This window comes from Stenella coeruleoalba, assembly GCF_951394435.1.
Source record: "Stenella coeruleoalba genome assembly, chromosome: 3".
NCBI lineage: Eukaryota > Metazoa > Chordata > Mammalia > Artiodactyla > Delphinidae > Stenella > Stenella coeruleoalba.
Window position 1 is genome coordinate 157,756,653 of NC_137148.1, and position 22,834 is coordinate 157,779,486.

Sequence of the window (22,834 nt, forward strand, 5' to 3'; positions counted from 1 at the left end):
GCCACTGCAGTGAGAAGCCCGCGCACCTCAACGAAGACCCAATGCAGCCACACACAAAAAGAGATATAATGTAAGACCAAAAATACACAAAACAAGAAACGACAATTAAGCGCAGAAAATTTAAGAAATCATGAGAGATACTGTACACCTCTATATAAATAAATTCAAAATGAAAAGTATCACTTTTTAGGAAATAACTAATTTACCAAAACTAACCACAGTAGAGACAGAAGACTAGAGACCAGTTTCCATAGAGGAAATGGGGAAATTTAAGAAAAAATTCTCCATCCTAGTAAAAGTCCTTAGCTGAGATGGCCTCCTTGGGAATCATATCAGACCTTCAACCACAGGATTGTCCCAGTGCTGTCCATGCTGTTCCAGACACAGACAAGGGAGCAGAATGTTGTGAAGACAAAAACTGATCACACAGAAAACAATTAAGACAATCCAACTTGTCAATTAAAAAAAAATCCTGATGAAAGATTAACAAACAATTCAACATTATTTTTTAAATAGTACATTATAATCATGTAGGATTTATTCCAGTAATGCAAAGATGATTAAGTATTAGAAAACCGATAGATATAATTCACCATACTAATTGCTTTTCTAAGGAGAATAAAATTAATGAAAAGGTGCTTAACAAATTCAAAACCCATTTCCAACTTTTAAAAAAGGAATCAATGGATAATAAGATATATATACGTCAGCCTAAATGTTAGCACTTTCCTTAGTGAGGAAACATTGAGTGCCTTTCTGCTGAAGTTAGGGTCACAGAAATGTTGCTCCTCTATCCCCTGCTGCTTAATTAACACCGTATTGGAAGATTGGCCACCACAGCGGCACAAGAGGATCAACCAGGGAAATGGAAAAGAGCCTTTAAAACTACCTCCTATTATAAAAAGAGAGCATATCTGGAAGACCCAAGAGAAAATTATGAAACTACCACAAATAGTAAGAAAATTCGGTAAAGTCATTAGATAAAACATGACAAAACCAGTCTATATTCCAGTTAGAAGTTACATAATGGAAGACAAGACTCCAATTATAATAACGAAAGAGATAAGATACCTATGACCTTAACAAGAAATGTGAACATAGATATGAGGAAATCTTTAAAATACTCCTGGGGGAAAAAAAAAACCAAAACAAAACATCACACATACATACAAAAGAAAAAGATTTGGATGAATGATAAGGCAGCCTATATTCTTGAACAGATCAACTCAAAATGTGTGTGTGTGTATTTTTTTTCTGGAGCTAGATAAATTGATTTCAGAGTTTGTATCAAAACACAAAAAAGTGAGAAAACCCAGGAATAAAACTAAATATGAAGGCCATGGTGGGGACTAACCCAGCAGAAATTAAAATATCCCATAAAGATGCTGCAATTATAACATGTTGTAAAGACTTGACAGTTTGTGTCTGTGCATACACACCAGTGGATAAAACACTCAGAACTGGGCCCAAGTACATGTTGGAAAATCAGTATATGGGAAATGTGTCACTTTAAATCACTGAAGGTATTTAAGTTTTCAAAAGTGCAATTCGGCATGGCCATAAAAAGTTGGTCCCAGAAACAGTATACATCCTGACCAAGTAGACTTTATTCCAGGAATTTTGGAATGATTGAACACTACAATTATTTTAATAGTCAAAACATAACCACATTCATTCCATGCAACAGTCACAAAATATTTGTTGAACACTGCTGTGTGCCAAGCACTGTCAGGACCTTGGAGTGACAAGAGGCACCTTGGCGTGAAGATGAGATGAAGCTGCACTCGGGGCCAGAGCAATGCATTCCCATCATTGTGATCTGTGATGTTTGCAACACTTGAGTATTTTAACAGCAATTGGTTAAGACAAACTTTAACTGCATTTGGTGTCTTTCCCTGCCTCTCCTTCATTCTCATCCAGGGCCACTGGGGATCCAGTTAAGGGAGAGTCAGTGTGTGATACATCTTCCCACATTGCACTTATTTACATGGTATACATCCTTCTGTGAAAAGGTGAGTAACTGCTAGCCATTTGGGTGCAGCAATGCTGCCAGGAACACTCATGTCCTGTACTGTGCGACACAGAGGCACAAGCTCGTCTGCAAGCGAGAGTTTAGTTCTTACCACACAGGTCAAGATGGAAGCTCTCTGCTGTCAGGAATATAGCTGATAACGCAGCATGTGCAGTAGTAAACATACTAAACATCTCCTGTTTGAATGGAATTTCAGGAAGTACAACTTACAAATCCCTGTGTCAGTTGGCCAGAAAACTTAAAGTACACAATGGCAAAGTGGCCATTGAAGCTGAGTGCTTCATGCATCCCAGATGACCTGCATGCCATAGTTCCTCTTCCTGGTCTGCCTTGGCAAAGTTTTGTTGGTTCCTGGTGAAAAAACAACACACTGTGGCTGCAGATGCAGCCAAACTGCCTGGAAAAGTAAGTGCTCCAATGACACAACTCCTACACACATGTCAGTGCATCAGTGACCACCACTCAGTAGAACAAAGTGGCAACTTAAAATGCATCTTGAATTGCTCTTGTGGAGGCCTTAATATCAAATTAATTTGTACATTTTTTCAGTATTCTTGATCATATTAAAATGCAAATAATGACAGGCAGGGAGTAACCTAGTCAAACAATAATCAAGAGAAAAAGAAGCCAAAAATGCAAACCAGAAAAAAAAAGAAAAGACTTCAGAGACAAAACTTCTCTTATTACATCCAAATGCAAACTAAAGACTCTGGTAGTCAAAATCATGAAGGAAATAAGGATGACAGTCATGAGAACCAGTTGAGAGAGAATGGAAATGACAACAGAAGAGTCGAAGCAGTTTATGAGAACAAGGACATTCTAATCATGAACTGAAACAGCAGAAGTGAAAGTGACAACACATAGTGAGAGGGCCAGAAGGGTGGGCACAGCTGGTTGTTTTGATGAATTTGTTGATCTTGGTAAGTCCCATGTTCTTCCACTGTGAGTGCAGTTCATCAACACTGCTAATGTGAAAGAATTTGTTTTTCAGGCATGATCACAATAATATTTACAGAGAATCGAAGAGAACACACATCTAGAAGGTTCAACCAATGTTTAAACAAGGTATTAGGTGGTCAAACTTTTATGATGTCTTGGTAAGTTCTCCAAGACTAAAGTTTCCACTTACTGTTTTGTTTTAAACTTTTTTCTTTTTTTATTGTGGTAAATACACATAACATAAAACTTAGCATTTAGACCATTTAAAAGTGTACAGTTATTTCAGTGGCATTAAGTTCAGTTTACATTGTTGTACAACCATCACCACTACTCATCACCAGAACTTTTTCACCTTCCCAAACTGAAACTCTTTGCCCATTAAACAATAACTCTTATTCCCTCCTTCCCTAGTCCCTGGAACCCACCATTCCACTTTCTGTCTCTATGAATTTGCTACTCCAAGAAACTCATATAAGCGGAATGACACAGTATTTGTCATTTTGTGTCTGACATTTCACTTAGCATAATGTTCTCAGGGTTCTTCCATGTTGTAATCTGTACCAGAATTTAATTCCTTTTAAGAGTGAATAATATTCCATCAGATGTATACACTACATTTTGTTTGTCCATTCATCTGTCATTGGGCATTTGCGTTGTTTCTACCTTTTGGCTAATGTGAATAATGCTGCTATGCACATTTGTGTACATACAAATATCTGAGTCCTGCTTTCAATTCTTTTGTGTATATACCCAGAAGTAGAATTGCTGGATCATATGGTAATTCCATATTTAATTTTTTGAGGAACTTCCATACTGTTTTCACAGCAGGTGCACCATTTTACATTCTCAGCAGCAATGTACAAGGGGTCCAACTTCTCCACAACTTTGAAAACGCTTGTTTTCTGATTTTTTATAATAGCCATTCTAATGTATGTGTAGTCTTGTGTTTGGATTTACGTTTCCCTAATTATTAGTGATGTTAAACATCTCTTCATGTGTTTATTGGCCATTTCTTTGGAGAAATGTTTATTCAAACCCCTTGCCCATTTTTTGTTTGGTTGCTTTCTGTTGTTGTAGAGTTTTAGGCATTGTTTATATATTCTGAATATTAATCCTTTATGTGATTTGCAAATATTTTTTCCAATTCTGTGGTTTGCCTCTTTACTCATTTTTAGATTTTTTATTGTGGCAAAATACACATAACATAAAGCTTACCATCTTAACCATTTTTAGTGTACATTTCAGTGGTATGAAATACATTCATATTGTGTGCAGCCATCACCAACATCCATATCTTTTCATCTTGTAAAACTAAGACTGTATTTATTAATGACTCTCCACTTCCCTTCCCCCAATCCTGCAATCCTCATTCTACTTTCTGTCTCTGAATTTGACTGCTATAGGATCATATAAGTGGAATCGTACAGCATTTGCTCTTGGAATCATACAGTATTTATTCTTTCGTGACCAGCTTCTTCCACTGAGCATGTCCTCAAGATTCATCCATGTTGTAGCATATATCAGAATTTCCTTCCTTTATTGAGCTGAAACTATTCCATTGCCAACACTTATGTTCTGGTTTTTGATAGCAAGCATCCTAATGGGTGCGAGGTGATATCTCATTGCTTTTGATTTGCATTTCTCTAATGAGCATCTTTTCACGTACTTGTTGGCCATTGGTATACCATCTTTAGAGAAATGTCTATTTAACTCTTTGCTGATTTTTAAAATCAGGTTGTTTCTTTTTGTTGAGTTATAAGTGTTCTTTGTATACTCTGGGTATTAACTCATCACATATATGATTTGCAAATATTTTCTCCCATTCTATAGGGTGCCTTCTAACTCTGCTGATTATGCCCTTTGATGCACACTTTTTAAATTTAGTGTAAACCATTTGTCTATATTTGCTTTGCCTTTACTTGTGGTGTCATATCCAAAAAATATCATTGCCAAATCCAATTTCATAAAGTTTTTCTCCTGCGTTTTCTTCTGGGACTTTATTAGCTTAAGGTCTTATGTTTAGGTGTTTAATCCATTTTGAATTAATTATTGTATATGATATAAGATAAGGGCTCAATTTTTTAAAAATGAAGTACAGTTGATTTACAATGTTGTGTTAGTTTCAGGTGTACAGCAATATATATTCTTTTGCAGATTCTTTTCCGTTATAATTTATTACAATTTATCTCTCCCCCACACCCCACTATCCCCTTTGCTAACCATAAGTTTGTTTGTTCCTAAGTATTTTGTTCTTTTTGATACTATGGTAAATTGAGTTATTTTCATAATTGCATTTTTGGATTATTTGTTGCTAGTGTACAGAAATACAATTTATTACTGTCTATTATTCTTATGGCCTACAATTATTATTAGTTAGAACATATTTTTTATTTTTTATTGAAGCATACTGGATTTGCAATATTGTGTTAGTTTCAGGTATACAGCCTTTGATTCAGATATATATGTATATATATATATGTTCTTTTTCAGATTCCTTTCCATTATAGGTTATTACAAGATATTAAATATAGTTCCCTGTGCTATACAGTAGGTCCTTGCAGTTTATCTATTTTATATATAGTAGTATGTATCTGTTCATCTCAAACTCCTAATTTGTGCCTCCCCACCTTTTCCCTTTGGCAACCTTAAGTTTGTTTTCTGTGTCTGTGAGTCTATTTCTGTTTTGTAAATAAGTTCATTTGTATCATTTTTTTTTTAGATTCCACATGTAAATGATACCACATGATATTTGTCTTTTTCTGTCTGACTTACTTCACTTAGTACGATAATCTCTAGGTCCATCCATGTTGCTGCAAATGGCATTATTTCATTCTTTTTATGGATGACTAATATTCCATTGTTATATATATACCATATCTTCTTTATCTATTCACATGTTGATGGATATTTAGGTTGCTTCCATATCTTGGCTATTGTAAACAGTGCTGTTATGAACATTGGGGTGCATGTATCTTTTCAAATTAGAGTTTTTATCTTTTCCAGATTTAGGTGCAGGAGTGGGATTGTGTGATCATATGGTAACTATTTAGTTTTTTAAGGAACCTCCATACTGTTCTCCACAGTGGCTGTACCAATATACATTCCCACCAACAGTGTAGGAGGGTTCCCTTCTCTCCATACCCTCTCCAGCATTTATTGTTTGTAGATTTTTGATGATGGCCATTCTGACTGTGTGAGATGATAACTCATTGTAGTTTTGATTTGCATTTCTCAAATAATTAGCCATGTTGAACATCTTTTCATGTGCCTCTTGGCGATCTGTATGTCTTCTTTGGAGAAATGTCTATTTAGGTCACCATTTCTTGACTGGGTTGTTTGTTTTTATGCAATTAAGTCACATGAGCTGTTTGTAAATTTTGGAGACTAGTCCCTCATTGGTCGCATCATTTGCAAATATCTTCTCCCATTCTGTGGGTTGTCTTTTTCATTTTGTTTATGGTTTCCTTTGCTGTGCAAAAGCTTTTGAATTTAATTAGGTCTCATTTGCTTATTTTTGTTTTTATTTCCGTTACTCTGGAAGACAGATCGAAAAAGATATTGCTGTGATTTATGTCAGAGAGTGTGCTGCCTATGTTTTCCTCTAAGAGTTTTATAGTAATAAACTTTTAGCCAGACTCATCAAGAAAAGAAGGGAGGGGGCTCAAATCAATAAAATTAGAAATGAAAAAAGAGAAGTTACAACGGACACCACAGAAATACAAAGAATCATAAGAGACTACTACAAGCAACTGTATGCCAAAAAAATCGACAGCCTGGATGAAATGGACAAATTCTTAGGAAGGTACAATCTCTGAACCAGGAAGAAATAGAAAATATGAACAGACCACCACAAGTACTGAAATTGAAACTGTGATTAAAAAACTCCCAACAAACAAAAGTCCAGGACCTGATGGCTTCACAGGTGAATTCTACTAAACATTTAGAGAAGAGTTAACACATATCTTTCTGAAAAGGTTCCAAAAACTTGCAGAGGAGGGAACACTCCCAAACTGTTCTATGAGGGCACCATCACCCTGATACCAAAACAAGACAAAGATACCACAAAAAAAGAAAATTAGAGGCCAATATCACTGAACAACATAGATGCAAAAATCCTCAACAAAATACTGGCAAACTGAATCCAACAATACATTAAAAGGATCATACACAATGATGAAGTGGAATTTATCCCAGGGATGCAAGATTATAATACTAAGTGAAGTAGGTCAAACAGAGAAAGACAAATATCTTATGACATCACTTATATGTGGAATCTAAAAAAAATGATACAAATGAGCTTATTTCCAAAACAGAAACAGACTCACAGACTTACAAAACAAATTTATTGTTACCAAAGGGGAAAGGTAGAGGGGGAGGGATAAATTGGGACTCTGGGATTGACATATACACACTGCTGTATTTAAAATGGGTAACCAACAAGGACGTACTGTATAGCACATGGACTCTGCTCAATATTCTGTAATAACGTAAATGGGAAAAGAATTTGAAAAAGAATAGGTATACGTATATGTATAACTGAATCACTTTGCTGTACACCTGAAACTAACACAACACTGCAAATAAACTATAGTCCAATATAAAATTAAAATTTTAAAAATAAAATAAAGTAAAAGACTGCATAACAGAACATACGATTAGGGTGGAGGAGGTAGAGCTATATGCAAATCAATCAATGTGATAAACCATACTAACAAATTGAAGGAGAAAAACCATATGATCATCTCAATAGATGCAGAAAAAGCTTTCAACAAAATTCAACACCCATTTATGATAAAAACCTGGCAGAAAGTAGGCATAGAGGGAACTTCTTCAACATAATATAAGGCCATATATGACAAACCCACAGCCAACATCGTCCTCAATGGTGAAAAACTGAAAGCATTTCCACTAAGATCAGGAACAAGACAAGGTTGCCCACCCTCGCCACTCTTATTCAACATAGTTTTGGAAGTTTTAGCCACAGCAATCAGAGAAGAAAAGGAAATAACAGGAATCCAAATCAGAAAAGAAGAAGTAAAGCTGTCACTGTTTGCAGATGACATGATACTATACATAGAGAATCCTAAAGATGCTACCAGAAAACTACTAGAGCTAATCAATGAATTTGGTAAAGTAGCAGGATACAAAATTAATGCACAGAAATCTCTGGCATTCCTATACACTAACAACGAAAATCCTGAAAGAGAAATTAAGGAAACACTCCCATTTACCACTGCAACAAAAAGAATAAAATACCTAGGAATAAACCTACCTAAGGAGACAAAAGACCTGTATGCAGAAAATTATGACACTGATGAAAGAAATAAAAGATGATACAAATAGATGGAGAGATATACCATGTTCTTGGATTGGAAGAATCAACATTGTGAAAATGACTCTATTACCCAAAGCAATCTACAGATTCAATGCAATCCCTATCAAACTACCACTGACATTTTTCACAGACGTAGAACAAAAAATTTCACAATTTGTATGGAGACACAAAAGACCCTGAATAGCCAAAGCAATCTTGAGAATGAAAAACGGAGCTGGAGCAGGCTCCCTGACTTCAGACTATACTACAAAGCTACAGTAATCAAGACAGTATGGTACTGGCCCAAAAACAGAAAGATAGAGCAATGGAACAGGATAGAAAGCCCAGAGATAAACTCACGCACATATGGTCACCTTATCTTTGATAAAGGAGGCAGAAATGTACAGTGGAGAAAGGACAGCCTCTTCAATAAGTGGTGCTGGGAAAACTGGACAGGTACATGTAAAAGTATGAGATTAGATCACTCCCTAACACCATATAAAAATAAGCTCAAAATGGATTAAAGACCTAAATGTAAGGCCAGAAACTATCAAACTCTTAGAGGAAAACATAGGCAGAACACTGTATGACATAAATCACAGCAAGATCCTTTCTGACCCACCTCCTAGAGAAATGGAAATAAAAACAAAAATAAACAAATGGGACCTTATGAAACTTCAAAGTTTTTGCACAGCAAAGGAAACCGTAAACAAGACCAAAAGACAACCCTCAGAATGGGAGAAAATATTTGCAAATGAAGCAAATGACAAAGGATTAATCTCCAAAATTTACAAGCAGCTCATGCAGCTGAATAACAAAAAAACAAACAACCCAATCCAAAAATGGGCAGAAGACCTAAATAGACATTTCTCCAAAGAAGATATACAGACTGCCAACAAACACATGAAAGAATGCTCAACATCATTAATCATTAGAGAAATGCAAATTAAAACTACAATGAGATATCATCTCACACCAGTCAAAATGGCCATCATCAAAAAATCTAGAAACAATAACTGCTGGAGAGGGTGTGGAGAAAAGGGAACACTCTTGCACTGCTGGTGGGAATGTGAATTGGTACAGCCACTATGGAGAACAGTATGGAGGTTCCTTAAAAAACTACAAATAGAACTACCATATGACCCAGCAATCCCACTACTGGGCATATACCCTGAGAAAACCATAATTCAAAAAGAGTCATGTACCAAAATGTTCATTGCAGCTCTATTTACAATAGCCCAGAGATGGAAACAACCTAAGTGTCCATCATCGGATGAATGGATAAAGATGATGTGGCACATATATACAATGGAATATTACTCAGCCATAAAAAGAAACGAAACTGAGCTATTTGTAATGAGGTTGATAGACCTAGAGTCTGTCATACTGAGTGAAGTAAGTCAGAAAGAGAAAAACAAATACCGTATGCTAACACATATGTATGGAATCTAAGGGGAAAAAATGTCATGAAGAACCTAGGGGTAAGATGGGAATAAAGACACAGACCTACTAGAGAATGGACTTGAGGATATGGGGAGTGGGAAAGGTAAGCTGTGACAAAGCGAGAGAGAGGTATGGACATATATACACTACCAAACGTAAGGTAGATAGCTAGTGGGAAATAGCCGCATAGCAGATTGAGATCAGCTTGGTGCTTTGTGACCGCCTGGATGGGTGGGATAGGGAGGGTGGGAAGGAGGTAGACCCAAGAGGGAAGAGATATGGGAACATATGTATATGTACAACTGATTCACTTTGTTATAAAGCAGAAACTAACACACGATTGTAAAGCAATTATACTCCAATAAAGATGTAAAAAAATCAATCAATAAATAAAATAAAATAAAAGACTACGTAACAGAACATATGATTAGGGTGGAGGAGGTAGAGCTAAGTTCTCATATTATTCAGGATGACTAAAAGTTCTGGTTAATTTTATTCTTTGGTTAAATTATGATTATAAATTACAATTTTTAGAATAAAAACTGAAAGAATAGAAACAGAGTGTATAATTATAAATAATAAAGGAGGAAGTGGAGAACTTTATCAGCCAATCCAAAGGCGGCAGGAAAGAAGAGAAAATGAACCAGCGTAAGGGAAGGAAGAATAGGAAGCATGGAATAAAGTAGTAGATTTAAACCAAACACACCAGCAATTACTCTAAATATAAATGTACCAGACACTCCAATGAAAATCAAGCATGGTCAGGCTGGTAAAAAACAAACAAAAACAACAACAAAAACCATATACTATTACAAGAAATGTACCTAAAACAAGAGAAGTTAATTAAATAGAAACTAAACATGTGATAGAGAGGATCTATAAAGTCAAAAGTTGGTATTTTGAAAAGGCTATTCACTTTTCAAAGTCTTTAGGTGGTTGTTTTTTATGTTTTATCCAAGTTTATAGTTGTTATCTGCAGGAAGTTTGGTCTGATAGGCACTACTTAGCCATTCACAGAAGTAGAAAACATATTAATTGATTAACAGAGAAAAATCATGTTTATTCCAATCAATGCAGAGAAGACATTTCATAAGCTTCAACTCTATTTTTGATTAAAATACACCCAGGGCAAACTGAGTATACATCAGGGAAACATCCTGCCTTGGCAAAGGCTCTACGCAAATGTGAGAACATTCACTGTGGGAAAACATCTCTGTGCAGCCTTGTCCAGACTGGGAACTCCAAAAGAGTACTCAGCATGCCCCTTAGTGCTTATAGCATACTGACATCTTGGCCAAGGCTGAGTAGAGGAAGGACTGGAAGGGAAGTAAATCTGATGATATTTCAGATGATAGGCCAGCCTGTCCTCCTAGAAGAATCAACAGAGTCAACAAATTATTAAAACAATGTTTAAAAATTCAGCACGTTTTCCAGACACACAATCAGCCTACAAAAATCAATAGCATTTTTTGACACAGCAATAACTAACCAGGAAACATAATCACAAATAAAGATAAATGGAACTGTAAAGGACACATAAAACTTCTCTGGAGGAAACTTTCCAAATCTAATAAAGGCAAAGAAGGCCTAGAAAGTGAAATGGAAGATAAAAAGACATTGCACAGTCTTGAAAGAGATAATGCAATATTAATAAATGTCCATTTCATTCCAAATAAATCTATAAATTCAAAATTCCAAAACTTCGGTTTGTAAAAGAAATTCCATAGATTTAATTTTTAAAATGTATACAGTGGAATAAAGGTTTTTAAATAGCTAAGTCAACATGAAATGTAAGTGTGAGTATATGATTGAATACCTACTTCAAATCCATGGTGGTTTTCATAACAAGAGTTTGATTTTGGTGAAAGACAGATAGGCCAATGGAACAGAAGAGAGAGCTCAAAGAGACCCAGGTGAAAAATGTGCCCCTGACAAGGAAAGGCCAGGCTGTTTAGTGTAGACAGCATCAGGAAGAAGGGCTCACCACAGGATGGAAAACAAAACTGGTTTTACCAGCTCCACCTATGGCAGTGGCCTCTAGACGAATTAAAGACCTAAACACAAAACTTAAAAATAAACATTAATCAAAAATGCAGAACATCTCTGCAACCAAGGAGTGGAAAGGAGCTTCTTATACAGAAGTTTCAAAGCACAAACCATCTGGGGAAAAACAGTCATTTAATTCCAGCAAGTTAAAGAACGTCTTTTCAATGAGGGACCACATGGACAAAGTTCATGGACAACTGGAAGAATGTAAGAAGTCTGAAATGCCTAAAACCAACAGGTGAATAATGTCTAAATACATAGTGTAATCTTGCAAATCAGTCAGAAAAGGCAACAGCTCAATAGAAAATGGACTAAGGCGTGAAGACTCAATTTACATATGAAGAAACCTGACAAGTTGCAGTATATAAGCAGAGATGCTCAGCCTCATCACCAGCCACTGCTGCTAGGAACGTCCACCGGTGCTGGCCTGCCAGGACACGCAGGCGCTGCTGCTTGAGGTGAATATACTTCACCCTAGGACCCAACAAGTTCCTGCCTGTATCTCCTTCCCCCACAGATCCTGAAAGGGACAGGGGAGGATTCGAATCACTGCAATTTTGGGGCTGGGGGGCGGCTGCCCACCATTAGGTAGGTGAAATGTGGTGAGCTCACCATGGAATAAGCTGCGAGGCAAATAAAATCAGGGTCTAGGGGCACACGTAACACCGCAGGTGACCTTACAGACCTCACGTTTGGAGAATAAGGTAAAACAGAATGAAAGCTAAAACGTAAACTGTTTATATAAAGTAAAAATGCATGTGTACAGGCTCAGTGGCTGGGGTGATCACTGTGGTCGTTTATAAAGAGTTAAGCATGCAGTTACCATATGACCCAGCAATTCCACTCCTGGGTATGTACCCAAGAGAAATTAAAACAGCTGTTCAAACAAATGTTTGTACGAAAATGTTCACAACAGCATTGAGTAGCAGCCCAAAGGTGGAAACAACCCAAATGTCCATTAACAAATGGTAAACAAAGTGTGGTTCATCCACACAATGGAATATCATTCAGCCATAAAAAGGAATGAAATTCTGATACATGCTGCAACACGGATGAACTTCAAAAACATGTTAAGTGAGAGAAGCCAGTCACAAGAGGACACATATTGTATCATCTCATTTATGTGAAATGCCCACAAGAGGTAAATCCAAATAGACAAAGCAAATTAGTGGTTGTTAAGGGCTGGAGTGAGGGAAGTCGAGTATGACTGCTAATGGTTATGGGTTTTCCTTTTGGGGTGATGAAAACATTTGGAATTGGAGGTTGCACAATAGTGCAAATGTACTTAATGCCCCTGAACTGTTCACTTTTAAATGGTTAATTTTATACGTGAATCTCACCTAACTTTAAAAAAAGGCAAGCTCACAGAATAATAATACACACATTGCAAGGACACATTCCAATAAAAATGCACCTTGAAAATATGTAAATAATTGCCTCAGGTGGAGGGGCTTCAGAGGACTGGTGTGGCAATAAGTGGGCATAAAGAAATGCATAGATAAAACTGAGAAGAGGTGGACCTGCCCACCCAGCAGGACAGAGGTCCCAAAGAGAAAAGGAATGAAGCAGAGGATATCCTCCCAGTGGTCAAGGGGATGGCTGGTAAGCCCCCCCGACTGTCCCAGTCTCTGGCAGCTGGACCTCTAAGCGCACAGCCCCCCATAAATGGACACATTCCCTGGGGCTGGCGGGCCCTGGGCGGCACTCAGGCGGGAGAGACGCCCAGACCTGAGGGACAAGAGAGATGGGAGGCTGCTAGCAACACAGGCTTACTTACCTCCTGGGAGGCTAGGCAAGCCTATCCACTGTCTGTTTCTCCTCTGTGTGGCAGTGCTCGATCCTCTCTCTCACTGCCTAGTAAGTTTTGCTTGAATGCCAGGGTCCTCTGCATAAGAATGGTGGAAGCTACGGGTCTTTTGGTTCCCTCTGCTGGGCAGGCAGCAGGCGTGGTCTGATGACCTTAGTTATATGGGGACGACCCAGGATCAAGGCTCTGTGCAGTCTGGTCACAGCTCCAGGAACTTCAGAGAAATCCTGTGTGTTCCCCAAGGTCCTACTGAGGTCTCCACATCAAAGACAGCTGGAAAATGTGTTTGTCTCTTGAGACTTTTGTCTTGGACCTTAATCTGCTGTCTGAAGTTTCAGAATTTCTCCTATTTGGGAAACAGTCTTTGTCTTTGTGGCTCTTCCAGCTTGTCACCCAACCCAACAAGCTGCCAGGACTCTGCTGGTCCCTCTTTTCCAGCCACCCACAGCCAAGCCAAGCCACAACATGGCTGATAGGAGGCCCAGAACTGGCAAGTGCCCTTGGAAAGGACTTCCTGGTCCTCAACTCACCCCACCAGGGCTCTCTCCAGCACTCCTCCCACTGACTGGCCTTTGTTTCCCCAATACCACAGGACTGTGGAAACGTTTATTCTGTCTGCAGAGCATCTCAGCCTGTCCTCTAACGCTGCTGCCTACAGAGCTGCAGTCCTGAGAGGCCTGGCAGGGAGACCCAGCCCTGCATGGAGACCTCCTCAGTTTCAGTGTTACTCAGGTCCAACATGTCCATCCAGTGGTCTGCTGCTTCTCACCATCAACACGCAGGGGCCACGGAGGGCATGGACCAGCAGGTTCCTCCTTGCATCTGCCCTGAATTTCTGCTGTTCCTTGGGTGGCTGTCTTGGCATGTGGTCACATGTCAGCTTGCCTGTGAGTTTGTTCCAGGCTAGGCCATTTTCAATTGCTGTAGGCCATGTTAGGTTCTGACAATGTGATTTTCTTACAAATGAGACTGTAAGGACGGCAGGCACATGGGCTGCGGTTTTCTCCTGCTCCTGCCTCCTGTGAGCACAGTGATGCCATAGGGCCACACCCGCCACCAGCTCCTGGGCAGGCAGTCTCCAGGCACCCTCCAAGTAGGGCCATCCCTCGGTGGGCTGTAGAATCAACATTTGATCTCTGGCCTGACAAGGCCTCTGCAGAGCCACAAAGTCCCTTAGTGGCCACTTCTGAAAGTCTCACCCAGCTACTTGTTACTTAAGAGAGAAGCGTAATTATTCTGTATATTGATCTCCAATCCGTTAAATCTGATTAACTCTCCAAGTGTTACAATATTTGTCTGTAGATTCTTCTTAGGTTTCCAAGTTAGGTCATCAATCATCTGAAAATAAAGGGACTTTACTTTCTTTATTTCCTTTGTTTGCCTTTCATTTTCTTATTACTCCTAGGAAGGCAATGATAGTTTTACAGTAGAAAACGCGTTAACTACGATTAACATCAAAAGAATAAAAAAGAAAACACACAGGAGCGTTTCTAACACTTTTGATAAAATTCAACATGAAATCATGATTCAGACATCACAGGTCCATCTACCTAAACCACACTGTGCACACAGGCAAGCATGCAGGCAGGCCTGTATCCAGAGTCCTGGCGTCAGCCCAGCACTGCTCAGTCCCCTGCCAGCTCCAGCTCACACCTCAACGTTCCTCCAGGAACTGACGAAGTAAGACAAGAGGCTGCTTTCTCAGTCATGGCCTGAGCAATCCCACTGCCAGGGGGTCTTTCACAGTCAGCCCAGGAGCAATCTCCTGTCTCCCAATTTGTCTGTGTGGGTGAGTTTCTATACCCAGAAAGACCTGCTGCAGGCAACTGTGAAGTGAGCAATGCCTGGCTTGGAGGTGCTGAGTTACAGTGGCAAAAATGGCAAGTTGAATCTAGCAGTTTCCAACATTTCACTTGTTTGAGCAGGGGGAACTTTGAGATGGAGTCCAGGTGTGCACAGATCATAGGGGCCTAGAAGGCCTGGCCCTAGGGACTCCAAGAGCACAGCTTCATGTCTAGTCAGGCCCTGCAAGAGCAGCTGAAGGGGTGCTTGTGGGGCAGGGACCAGCAAGCAGGGCGCCTGGCGTCCAATGGACTGCAGCATGTGCAGATCTCAGGCTGGGCACTGGGCCACTCCCAGTTGGCCCCTTGGGGCAGGGGTCCTGCAGTGTGTGTATGCCTACCCCAGCAGGGGTTGTGGGAAGGGAGCCTCAAGGGTGATGTTCTTAGGAGCCCTCTGTTCTGCAGGCCAGTGTCGGGGATACCAGATGCCCGTGTGCAGAAGGATTTCAACTCTGGCCTTTGGAGCCTGTGTCTGTGAGTGAGCAGGCAACTGAATCCAGAGTGGACAGAGGAGTTGCTCCCCACCAGCCTGGTCTGCCCTATCCAGCTCTTGGTCAGCTCCCAGGGGATGCCTGACCACCAGATTCTGGTGGATTATGGTGCCTGGTGATCAAAGTGAGAGTTCAGGAAACAGGAGGGCCAATCTCCTCCCAGCCCACAGCAAACTCTTCTCTTCGGGGGAATTCTGGGGGACTGCTGGTCTGTAAATCGAGCCACATCTGGATGCCACGTAGAAAAGTGACGAGGCTGCCCTCCCTGTGTTCCCAGGCATTCGTGCCAATTCTCATACTGTGCAGAATCGATGGATTTCATATCACTAAGTATACTGCCACCTCCTCAGGGGTGTCTCAGGCCCCACAGGGGACCCTGCTTCCCTGACCCTGCCAGCATCTCAAGGTTGCTCTATGTCTCTCAAGACACAAAGGGCTCACCCTGCTCGCCAGGCTTCTTAAGCTCCAGCCTTTTAGGCAGCATATTCTCTCTCCCCAAATCGCTTTACCTTCTGTCCCTTTGCATCTGTCATAGTGGTCACCACCTGGGTAAATGGACTGAGGAGAGACTGAGTACAAGAAGTAAGAACAGGCTTTGGGTGCCAGAGCTTGAAGCAAGACTAGAAGGGGTGTGGTCCTGAAGTGGCTGATGGGCACCCAAGGATTACATGCAGGAGACGAGGGCTGCTCTGAGCTGTAATCGTGTCTGAGATTTTATAAGGTCATTGAAGCTTTACAAAAAGGGAGACCCGGAATTCCTGCATTTGTTACCCTAACATCAGGCCCCTTGACCCCTTTGCACACACAGTGTCTCAGTGTAGCAGCTGCTCAGAGCCAAGGCCTTTTTTTGTTCACCAGTCTGGGCTCCTTGGTCTTGCTGGCAATCTTGCTACTTAGGGTCTGCTTGCATTCAACACCTCTGTGCTCTCTCCTCTAGACTTGAGGAAACCAAGAGGGGTGGATAGCTGAGCTCCTCAGACTGTGGCTTCCTGGGAGAGCAGAGGAATGAGGTCAGAGGACCCTCTGCCTAGAGAGGGTAGCTAGAGTATAGGTTGAAAGCACTCTTTACTATTGAACACACACAGACATAATAGGAAAAACAAACTTGACATGTACACAACCAAAAGTCAGTTGGGAAATAGCATAAAGAAGGTAAATCTGACAGAAGAGCTTAGATCAAAAGAAATGGAATAATAGAGCAGTTGCTTTGATAAAGAAGATGTGGTACATATATACAATGGAATATTACTCAGCCATAAAAGAGAATGAAATAACGCCATTTGCAGTAACATGGATGGACCTAGAGATTGTTATACTGAGTGAAGTAAGTCAGACAGAGAAAGACAAATACCATATAATATCGCTACATGGAATTTTAAAAAAGGGGGTATAAATGAACTTATCTACAAAACAGAAATAGAGTTACAGATGTAGAAAAAAAATTATGGTTACCAGGGAGTAAGTGGGGGAGGCATAAATTGGGAGATTGGGATTGACATATACACACTACTGTATATAAAATAGATAACTAATAACGACCTATTGTATAGCACAAGGAACTCTCATCAATACTCTGTAATGGCCTATATGAGAAACTAATCTAAAAAAGAGTGGATATATGTATACGAATAACTGATTCACTTTGCTGTGCAGCTGAAACTAACACAACATTGTAAATCAATTCTACTCCAATAAAATTTTTTTTTAGCTAGAGCAGTTCCTAAAAGGACTTTAATTAGCATATTTAATATATTCAGAGAAATAGAGGATAGAGTAGCACCTAGGGTACAATGACAGGATGCTCTGAAGTAAATAGAGATGGCTGAAAATGTTAATTTGGGGAATTAAAAATATATAATCACTGAAATTTAAAGATCAATAGTGTCTACAAAGTATTCCATAGCAGCAAAACTGTCCTTCAAAATGAAGGAAAAATGAAGACATTCCCAGATCAGCCAAAGGTGAGGAAGTGTATTATGAGTAGACTTGGTCTATAAGAAATGCTAAGAGGAGACCTTCAGGCTGCAATGGAAGGACACTGGACAGTAGTTTGAAACTGTGCAAGAAATAAAGAACACTGTTCATCATAACTGCACAGGTGAATATAAAGGCCAAGTATTACTGTGTTTTGGTTTGTGACTCCCCTTATGTTCTTATATGATTTAAAAGACACATGCATAATACAGTAATTAGAAATCTATTATAATGGGCACACAAACGTATAAAGGATGTAATTTGTGTGAATGTACTAAATGCCACTGAACTGTACACTTCAAAATGGTTACTGATTAATTTTATGTTATGTGAATTCTACCTCAATAAAAACAAATAAATAAAATCAGTAGAACAGCTTGTCTTAGGCCAGTCTCCCCAGGAGCAGACCCTGAGATGAAGATTGTTGTGCAAGCAGATTATTAAGAAAATATTCCCAGGAGAATACATGCAGGCAGAGGGGAGCCAGACAGAGATGAGGAAGACTTGATGGAGGTAACATCCAGTAGGAGGTGGCCTCAGCCTGGCCCTGCATAAGGACTGTGAGTGCCACTTATGCCTCAAAGCTGTCTTGACCTGATTCAGGACATCTGGGCTTTCAAACGTTCATACCCAACTTTCATTGGCTGTGGTCCACCCTGGGGGACACAAACTTCCAGGAACTTCCTGTTCTCTGCAGGCATACTGGCGCCAGAAGTCAAGGTCAGCTTGCCAAAGAGGGGTCACAGGTGCTGATGATTGAAGTTCAAGTATACTATGGTCTAAGGAAGAGAATCCCTGGAACTTGGGTGGTCTGCAAGGGTCTGCTCCAGGACTTAAGGTCAGAATTGGCCTCACTGACAGCCCTGTTAGTTTGCTTGCATATCAACTATGGAGAAATTCCCAGCATACAAAACAGATAGAAGTAAAGGTTAAGAAATATGGAGGACAATGCAGAGCAACAACATACTTCTAATAGCAACTTTGGAAGGAGAGAATAGATAGAATGGTAGAGAGGTAAAATCTGAAGATACAGTGGCCAATAATTTTCCATTAGTGAAAAGAAAGTTATGAGTCTTCTGTTTGATTAATCTCACTAAAGACCTAGACGCACATTCTTTTAAAAGTCCACCTAGACATATCTTTGTAAAACTTTGGAAAACCAATAGCAAATAGAAAAATCATAAATGTTTAAAATAAAAAGATAGAAAGAAAGAGATGCAAATTGAAATCAGACTACCTAATAAGGAATATATTGAATAACAGAAGACAATGCAGTCATATTCTCGAAGATGAAGGGAAAACAAATTTGAAGTTTCTACACCCAGTTAAATCAGTCAAATAAATACGAATGGAATAAAAATATTTTGTCAGATATACAAGGACTCATGATGTTTACCACACAGAATCTCACTGAAAAATACTATAGAATGTACTGCAGTGAGAAGAAAAATGAGCTCAGAAGTATGTTCTCTGATTACAGTGAAATTAGACTGGAAATCAGTAACAGAAAGCTTTTCTAAATGAAAATCCCAACGTGTTTAAAAATTAAGAAATACACTTCTAAATAACTTTTGAGTCAAAGAGGATACTAGAAAATAGTTCAAACTGACTAACAACAAAAATGAAAAATATCAAAATCTGCTCTGTAAGACCTACCCTACAAGAAATGCCAAGGGCATCCTTCAGGCTGCAAAGAAATAGGTAGCTTGTAGCCATACAAAGAAATAGCAGTGATACAGGTACCTATGTTGATAAGCATAAAGACCTGTTGAATTATATTATGGTTTGTAACTTCTCTTCTTTCCCTATATGATTTAAAAGACAAACACATAAAACAATAATTATAAATCTAAGTTAATGAGCACACAAGGTATGAAGATGTAATTTGTGACAATGACAACATAAAGAAGGAGGACAGAGCTGGATAGAAGCAGGGTTTTTGTACACTATTGAAGCTAAGTTGGTAGTAATTAAAACTAAATTGTCATAAGTTTAACGTGTTAATTTACTTTAATTTAATTAATTAATTAATTTATTTATTTACTTTTTGCAGTACGCGGGCCTCTCACTGTTGTGGCCTCTCCCGTTGCGGCTCCGGACGTGCAGGCTCAGTGGCCATGGCTCACAGGCCCAGCCGCTCTGCAGCATGTGGGATCTTCCCGGACTGGGGCATGAACCCGCGTCAGCTGCATCGGCAGGCAGACTCTCAACCACTGCGCCACCAGGGAAACCCTAACGTGTTAATTTTAATCCTCAAGGTAACCACTAAGAAAGTAACTAAAAAATATACAGAAATGGAACTGAGAAGTGAATCAGAACAGTTTCGTAGAAAAACTCAAACAAAAAAGAAGGCAGTAATGGAGGAATTGAGGAAGAAAAAAGATATAAGACATATAGAAAATAAATAGCAAAATGATAGAAGTAAGTCCTTCCTTATCAGTAATTATTTTAAATGTAAATTGATTAAACTCTCCAATTAAAAGGCAGAGACGGGAAGAATGGTTACAAAAACAAAAGTATGACCCATCCATATGCTGTCTAGAAGAGATTCACTTTAGATACAAAGACACAAATAAGTTGAAAGTGAAAGAATGGAAAAAGATATTTCATGCAAATATTAACCAACAAAGAGCTGAAGTGGCTTTACAGACAAATTAGGCTTCAAGTAAAAAATGTTATAAGAGACAAAGAAGGACATTATATATTGAAAGAAGTCCCAGTCCATTAAGAAGATACTATAATTATAAACATATATACACCTAACAAGAGATCCCTAAAATATATGAAGCAAAAATTGACAGAATTGAAGGGAGAAATAGACAGTTCTACAAGGATAGCTGAAGACTTTATGCTGCACTTTCAATGATGGATACAACAACAGACAAAAGATCAATAAGGACATAGAAGATTTGAACAACACTGTAGATCAACTAGACCTAACAAACCTAAACTCAAGCTAGCAGAAGTAATGGACTTGAGCTAGCAGAAGTAAATATTAGAACAGAAATAGAGAATAGAAAAATAGAGAAAATCAATGAAATGAAAAGTTGGTTCTTTGAAAATATCAACAAAATTGACAAACCTTTAGCTAGACTTGACTAAGAAAAAAGGATAGAAGACTCAAATTGCTAAACATTAGTAAGTGGGGACATTACTAATGACTTTACAGAAATAAGACTGTAAGAGAATGCTATGCCAACAAATTAGATAACCTAAGTGAAATGGGCCAATTCCTAGAAACACACAAACTACCAAAACAGCCTCAAGAAGAAATAAGAAATCTGAATAGACATATAACAAGTCAAGAGATTGAATCAATAAGCAAAACCCCTCCAACAAAGAAAAGCTGAGCACTAGGTGGCTTCACTGGTGGATTCTATCAAACATTTAAAGAAGAATTAACACCGATCCTCCTCAAACTCTTCCAAAAATTAGAAGAGAAGGGAACACTCCCTAATTCATTCCATGAGGCCAGTATTATCCTGATGCCAAAACTAGACAAAGACACCACAAGAAAAGTAAAAACAAACAATATCTCTTATGAATATAGGTATAAAAATTCTAAGTAAAATGCTAGTAAAAGTGAATCCAACAGAATATTAAAAGTATTATACACATCAACTATACTTCAATTAAAAAATAACTTTTAGGGCTTCCCTGGTGGCGCAGTGGTTGAGAGTTCACCTGCCGATGCAGGGGACACGGGTTCGTGCCCTGGTCCGGGAGGATCCCACGTCCCGCGGAGCGGCTGGGCCCGTGGGCCATGGCCGCTGAGCCTGCGCGTCCGGAGCCTGTGCTCCGCGACGGGAGGGGCCACGGCAGTGAGAGGCCTGCATACCGCAAAAAAACCCAAAAAAACAAACAAACAAACAAAAACTTTTAAAAAAATAGTGCATACCATGACCAAGTGGGATTCATTCCAGAAATCCAAGGATGGGTCAACTAACAAAAATTAATCAATGTAAAACACCATATTAATAGAATAAAGGGAAAACACACATATCCATCTGAAATAATGGGGAAAAAAAAGCATTTGACAAGGTCCAGCATCAGTTCATATATAAAATAACATTCAATAAACTAGGAATAGAAGGGAACTTCCTCAAAATGATAAAAGGCCTATGTGAAAAACCCACAGCTAACAACATACTCAGTAATGAGAGACCGATGAGTTTCCCCTGAGATTGGGACAAGACAAGGATGTCTGCTTTCCCCACTGCTATTCAACAGTGTATTGGAATTCCTAGTCAGAGCAATTAGACAAGAAAAGGAAATAAAAGCCATCCAAATTGGAAAGAAGAAGTAAAACTATCTCTATTCTCAGATGGCATGGTTTTATATATAGAAAATTTAAAGAAGTCACACACACAAAAAATCAGACCTAATAAGTGAATTCAGCAAGGTTGCAAGATACAAAATCAACACAGAAAAATCAGTGTATTTGTATACACTAGTAATGAACAATCTGAAAATAAAATTAAGAAATCAATTCCATTTATAATAACATCTAAAATAATAACATACTTAACCAAGAATACTCACCAAGGAAACACAAATTTGTACATTGGAAACTCAAAACATTGTTGAAAAAAATTAGAGACCTAAATAAATGGAAATACATCCTATGTTCATGGATTGAAAGACTTAACATGGTCAAAATGGCAATACTCCCCAAAGTGATCTACAAATTAAATGAAATGCCTATCAAAACCCCAACGTACTTTCTGCAGAAGTGGGCATGCTAGAATATGTCAGTTATATGAAACCAGAAACCACCAGCTGCCACATTCCACAGGAGGACCTCGAAAACACTGCATGTATCAAGGGCATATGGTGTACCCCAGAGAGCTGTCCTCTGTGGGCAGAGCCAAATGTAGGAGATGTTGTTCCCAAACTGGGCTCCCTGGTAACTGCGGGGATGTTGGGCTCTGGAATAATGGAGGTCAG